General features: G+C 34.9%; 1 long non-coding RNA gene across 1 annotated transcript; it reads left to right on the top strand.

Moving 5' to 3' along the window:
- The first annotated feature begins 5411 nt into the window (after positions 1–5411).
- LOC149201380 (uncharacterized) lies at positions 5412–5775 on the top strand. Its single transcript, XR_016253431.1, has 2 exons — positions 5412–5535; positions 5627–5775. It is a non-coding gene; the product is annotated as an uncharacterized LOC149201380 (long non-coding RNA).
- The last annotated feature ends 1440 nt before the right edge of the window (positions 5776–7215 follow it).

The raw sequence follows: 7215 nt of genomic DNA, 5'->3' as shown, positions 1-7215 counted from the left end.
ATGATGAATAAGACTCTAGAGGAATCCATATTGTAACTTTGATTAAGAGTTGAGGGAGTCAAACCTAAGCACTAGGAGGCTATTGGGATGTGTTATAACCATGACATTAGGAGGAAAAGGGGTTCCATTTTTTTCGAGTGCATTTTCTTCCATAGACGACTTGAGTAGACGAGAGGGATAACAAGAGAGCACATAAAGAGTATTTGTGCGCATGTCTTACTTCTTTGTACCCATATCCATTTTCTATTCAGGCAAAGAGAGTAGAGCGACCTCACCTTCTAGTTAGGTTTCCCCCCGAACAAGTTTCCTAGGGTATATCTTGAGCTAATTATGGTTTGTGAGATTTTATTTCATTGATATCCATTTTCTGTATGAATATAATTTGCATGCATATGTAATAAACAATAATTAACAAATCCAGAAATCTAAGGAGAAATAAAACCTCATAGCGTACATTTCAAAATTTTATAATATATTTAGTAGATTTGTTGTGATGAATTGTCCAGCGGAATATGCACGACAATTTACGAATCAACATTGTCGTTTATTCTCATGAATCTTTGTGGTGGATGAAAAAATGGAGGCCATGTTACACCCAATGGACTCTTTGTCCCAATGAAGGGCTCTTTAGATGTCTTAGGCCTCCCTATACTCAATGAAATTAATGAATGAGTGACATTGCCAATTTTATTAGAAAATAAGTTGGACCTAGACACCAAAACACCTTGTTATTTATCCAATTAACTAGGGGAAAACCTGGCCTGCATGACCCAAATAGGGGCATTAGAGCCCCCCAAAAAATAAATATTATTTACAAATAGGAAAACCATCCACACTATTGATGACACAAAAATAAAATAGACCTTCAATCTCAAAGAGGCAATTTTCTTTCAAAATCCAATAGGTAAATTCAACACACTAGAGCCAATGTTCAATAACCAAAGCGTGGAAACCTAAGCCAAAATCCCTTAAACTTAAGTTCTAAGGAATTATCCATAAATAGGGTTAGGTTGTTACCAAATTGTTGCTATCACTCTTGAATGTAGAGTGCACATTAATGACTAATTCCATTATCCCACCAACATTAAAACAAATTCATGAGCAACATTCAAAGCGCAGGCTAGAGTTAACATTGTGCATGCAAAAGGGTTATACACAAGTCCTATCCAATCCTTTCACCTCAAATGTCATCCATCTATCTTGATTGTGCACCACGTGGTTAATTAATATTATGGTAGGAGTGATGATTTGGAAATGAGATAGACAAAGGGATGGAGTGACAATATAACATTCCTCTTTCGCTTACCATTCCTTCTCAATGTTGTGACACATTATTGGCTTGATTACCTACTTGATAATTTTGAATGAGGAACTTGAAAGAACAAGGTATTTTAGAGATGACTAGCTTCCTCATAAGATTGAGATATAATGGATGCAACTATGTTATTATAAGGGAGGGCTTTTGAAACCATTAGATTGATTATTAAACTTGAAAATTGATAACTATTAAACTCCTTATTTCTAGTTAAATGCAAGGAGCAGGCCCCTAAAGAAGAGTGTAAACTTTAGTTTGATTATTAAATATTCTCAAAGACCCTATACAAAGTTTGTTTCTTGGTTTCTTCTGGGACAAGAATGTTCCCTCCCTCCTCTGCGACCCCTCCATCTCTTAGTATGGTTAACGACATATGTATAGGCTTTGGGACAAGTGTTAAGCACTAACAAACATGCCATATGCATCTTGATGTTTTGACATCAAGGTTCTAGGGCAAGCATATTTTATGGCAAATTTGTTTGGTGTTTAAGGCTTCTAAAATCTTTTGCAGGAGTAAGCTAATCTTATAGCAAAGGGACTTTGTTTATGACCATAAATTTGATAGGAATTTGGTAGAAATTTCAAGTACAAGCAAAGTTTTACAAATGATCCAAGATCTCCGCATGGTGGAACAATGCCCTTAAATATTTTGTCCAAGTTTGAATGAACCGAGTGAATCAATGAGAAATTTGATATTTTTATTTATTTGTTTATTTTTTATTACAAATGTACGACAACTTTTATACACACTTAAATACCACTTGAGTGAGTTTAGTGGTTAAGAGCGTGTCTTTTTTCCTAAGAGATTCATAGGTAAAAGTGAGGTTATAGGCCAACCGACAATCATACTCACTTAAGAGTTAACCACCTGAGATAATGAGAAATTATCATTGTTATTATAAACAATTTCTATATTATTTCAATTATAAAAATAATTCAATACTTTTACTAAAATAAATAAAATATTAATTTTAACCCAAATCCAACAAAGATATATAAAAACTCGATTTTAATTTGTTTGATTTTCAGAATTCGAGTGCCAAGGGTTTTCAAGGTGTGAATCCGTTAATGCATTCAAAAATGTATTTTAAACAACAAAAAATCACAATCTTGCTTGAAATTGTATCATAGGATTCTGATGAAAAATGCTAATTCGTCTATAAGTTAGATTATGCCATTAATAATGATATGTTATTATAAAAAAACATGATTCAATTTCACAATTTAAAAAATAAACAAAATAAAATAAATATATAAGTAATTGATTTTAATTTTTCTCGTAATATCCTTTAATGACTCTTTACAAATCACACATTACAATGGCTCATTTGTTTGGATTCATTTAATCCCAAAGTGGACTTTATTACCACTCTATCTAACAAAATAAGCCTACAACAATCATCCATGTATTATAAATATCAAAAAATATTAAGCTCCAACAAATATAATGGAGCTTTAACATTTGTGATTCATGACCAAATGTAATCTCTCCCTACAATTATTGTAAGTTCCAATATATATATATATATATATATATATATATATATATATAATCTCTCCCTACACTTATTGTAAGTTCCTATATATATATATATATATAATGTGGTTCACGAACTCCGGAGATTGGTGACCACTACGTCCACAAAAATGCTATTCTAGGCAGATCCACCTAAAGGGATCACTTCCCGTCGACTCAACCATGGAGCCTAACTTTGAGAGCATCGAGGAGAGTTGAACTTGTGACCTCTCAATAACGAGGTGCTTTAACAACCCAAGAGATTCATATTAGAACAAATCGATGAAAATTTAAGGTGTTTTAAGCAAAGACATTTGAACATTTAACAAGGAACATAACATGTATGATTAGACTTGCTAGTCTGATTGACCAAAGCTTAAATTGTAACTGAATTTATTGGTGAGTTTACGCTTCAATCTTTCAATTTCTGAGTAATCAAATAGTATTCTTCAGTTAAAATATTAAGAATAAAATTCCAAATATACCTTTTGAAATTATGTAAATCACTTGCTTTACATCTTAAAAATTGAACTTTTGATAATCTTTCTAAAAACACAAACCATTTTCACTGATCCTTAAGCGTCCACCAAACAACCTTATAATCTTATTTCCTTTTTGAGGCAGTAACAAATGTAACAATACTCATACACCTGCAATATAGAGAAAATGTCATATATAAAATCATTAAATAAAGTAAATGACTTAAAACTATAAAGGTTACAAAGATCATGCGTGCATTTAACTTAAAAAACACTGTAATTTGTTTGTATTATGCAATTCGAGAACAAACTCAAAAATCTAAATAATTCTCATCATAAAAAAACATTTCATACTATAAAGACTAACCCGAATCAATTGATATAAAATTGTTTAGTCATATATCATAATTCTTACATTAAAATATAAAAACTCTCTCTTGAGTTTAAAACTTATTGATCTTTAGATGACAAAATCCTCACTTTTTCTGTATGAGTCTAGTTCATCTATAAATGACAAAATCCTTCGACAGAAGAGAGTGATAAGATTATAAATATCTTGCACCATGGCACTGGATAATTCTGCGTTAAGAAAACCAACATTATTCAATAACATAATTATGATGCATATTAAAAACGTTAATCAATTTCATAATTCTAATGTGCCTTAAAAACGATTCAAAGCCTTTAATTTTCCAAAGCATTATGATTTGTTTTTTTAATGAATGGTTAAAATTCGATGATAAGTCGTATGGTTTTTAAGGCGCGTGGTAGAGTTCGTGTTGTTTTGTAAAGCGTGGTTAAAAAAGCCATAACGGCTATATTGAAAAAAGCAGCAAATAACGAAGCAAATATAATCACCCGCTCTTCATTCAAACTGTGGTGACTTTGGAGGGAGGATTTGGCCGGGAGAGGTTTCCTCTGAACCTGATGCCATGTGAACACAGAGCAGGGGCTTTCGTTGGTTGTCTATGGCGAGCAGAGTGTGATGTTTCGTTTTTTGTTGGGTTTTTGTTTTTTTAAATTTTTGGAGGTTGCCACCGATTCTCTGGACCTTTTGTTGTTGCCATACATTTTGGTTTTTTGGTTCTGCGTTTTTTAAAATAATTTATGTTCTTCTTCTGCATTTTAATAAGCATGGCCATGCTATTTGTGGGTTTGGTATCTGGTCTTTTTTTCCTGTTTGTTTACCAATTTTTTCATGATTTTATTCCTTTGAATTTAATGGATGTGAAACGAAGGCTGCCCAATTTAGCCCAGCCGGCACAGGTGAAGGTAGGTATGGTTAGATTCATTTATTTCTTTTTTGGTGAATTTGTAAATTGTGGTTGTTGACATTAAATCTTGTCTGATGTGCTATAATTGTAGGATCTGGCCGTAGCAAAACCTTCGCTGTGCAACTGCGATGACAAGGAAAAATAATTATTTCTGGAGGTATCTTTTACCTAATGCCAGTGGGAAACTACTGATGAAGCTTACAGGTGCTAAGGTATGAAACGGTATACAAGCCCTGCATGAAAATCTCTGTATATTATTATTATTTAAACTTATGGATGGGGATTCTCAGAATTGGTGGAACAGGGGTTTAAACAGCGTCAGACGTGGGATACATTACGGATGATGCAGGAAGCTGCTTTAACGGGCCCAAACTGAAACACCTAATTCGCAAGTTCAAGGAAGAAGGCAAAACCATTTACAATTCGAGGCCCTCAAGATTCCAGGACGATCCTCCAAGATCCTCCAAGTTACGAACTCAATTTCGAGGACTGGAATCAGAGAGATGATGATTATCAGGGCCAGGGTTTGTCCTTGTCTGCCGTGAACCATGGGAAGTCTGCGGGTGCGCAAATCCTAGAAAAGCACTAAAGGACATACGACATCTGGAAGTTATTCGACCCTGCAAGCCGCAGGCCAAGGAAAATTATATTGTTCTGCATTTCTTAAAATAATTTTTGCTGTTCTGCTTTTTTTTATCTTGTTTTCTTTTCTGTTTCTTTACCAATTTTTTTCATAATTTAATGGATGTAGGTATGGTTAGTTCATTTATTTCCTTTATGGTGAATTTGTGAATTCTGGTTGCTGACATCAAATCTTGTCTGTTGTCTGTTGTGCTATAGTTGTAGGATCTGACGGCATTACAATTGCGATGACAAAGAAAAATAATGATATCTGGAGGCACCTTTTACCTAACCCCAGAGGGAAACTACTAAAGAAGCTTACGTGTTAAGGTATGAAACGGTATATAAGCCCTGCATGAAAATCACTGTTATTATTATTATTTAAATTTGTGGATGGAGACTCTAAGAATTGGTGGAACAGGGGCTTAAATAGCGTCAGACGTGCTGGAGAATGGCCGGTAATCCATTATGGATGATGCTGGAAGTTGCTTTAACGGGCCCAAACTGAAACACCTAATTCGCAAGTTCAAGGAAGCAGGCAAAACCATTTTCAATCCGTGGCCCTCAAGATTCCAGTACGATCCTCCATGTTACGAACTGAATTTCGACGACGGGAATCAGAAAGATGATGATTATCAGGGCCAGGCTTTGTCGTTGTCTGTCGTGAACGATGGGAAGTCTGCCGGCGCACAAACCCTAGAAAAGCACTAAAAGACATACGACATCTGGAAGTTATTCGACCCTGCAAAACACAGGCCAACGAAAATTATAATGTTCTGCATTTTTAAAAATAATTTTTGTTGTTCTTCTGCATTTTTATCTCGTTTTTCTTGTCTCTTTCTTTACCAATTTTTTCATGGTTTTCATAGTTTAATGGATGCGAAAACAAAGGCTGCCCAAAATAGCCCAGCCATATGTATGTTTAGGTTAATTTATTTCATTTCTTGGGAATTTGGGAAATGTGTTTCTGACTCTCAAATCTTGTCCGATATGCAATAATTGTAGGATCTGGCCGACCTGATGAAATCCAGCAAGCGTGAAGGAGCGAGATGGAGAGATAGCTTAGGGTACTCAGATTCCATGGTGAAGTGGCAGAACGCTCTGGATTATGCTTGCACTGCAACTGTGATGACAAGGAAAAATAATTCTCTGGAGGCACCTTTTACCCAATGGAAAACTAGTAATGGAGCTTGCAGGTGTCAAGGTATAAAACGTTATACAAGCCTACATGAAAATCACTGTATATTATTATTATTATTTAAACTTGTGGTTAATCATGATAATGGTGAACAGGCCGCCAACGCTATGGCATACAGAATGATGGCGCACACAAATATTTCATTCCCCAACTTAGGTGGATCGGTGAAGGAGGAGGTGGAACTGTTCGGATCCCCAATCGTTCGTAGGTGCAGTGGGGGCAGGGGAAGGTGAAAGAGGAGGTGTGGAGGTGGAACTGTTCGGACACCCAATCGTTCGTAGGTGCAGTGGGGGCAGGGGAAGGTGAAAGAGAGATGTGGTAGGGGCAGGGGCAGGGGAAGTAGGAGGTATGCTTCAATTTAACACCTATTCTGCTACATATTTATATCATTTGTGTTTCCGATATGCTATTTATTTATGTCATTTGTGTTTCCAATATCCTATTTATTTATATCATTTGATCCAAGAGCTATATACTTTTCTTTAATCACTTTTTTCATTAAGCCTTCATTCCTTGTCAAATAGGCTAGGCTTTTTGTTGCGATGCTATTTATTTATGTCATTTGTGTTTCCAATATCCTATTTATTTATATCATTTTATCCAAGAGCTATATACTTTTCTTTAATCACTTTTTTCATTAAGCCTTCATTCCTTGTCAGATAGGCTAGGCTTTTTGTTGTGAAAGGTTTTTCAAATAGATGAATATTTTTAAATCTTCTACACTCCTCTTGGTTTTGCAAACTTTTTTTGGTTTTGCAAACTTTTTTCTCGTAAGCAATGGTATTCCTTCTGTTTCTCTTTTTCTTGTCCAC

Source organism: Pinus tabuliformis, chromosome 2_1, assembly GCF_031772625.1.
Source record: "Pinus tabuliformis cultivar Carrire ecotype Pingquan chromosome 2_1, CPIR1, whole genome shotgun sequence".
Lineage (NCBI taxonomy): Eukaryota > Viridiplantae > Streptophyta > Pinopsida > Pinales > Pinaceae > Pinus > Pinus tabuliformis.
Note: the sequence above shows the minus strand (reverse complement) of the source record. Positions and strands in the feature narration are given on the sequence as shown.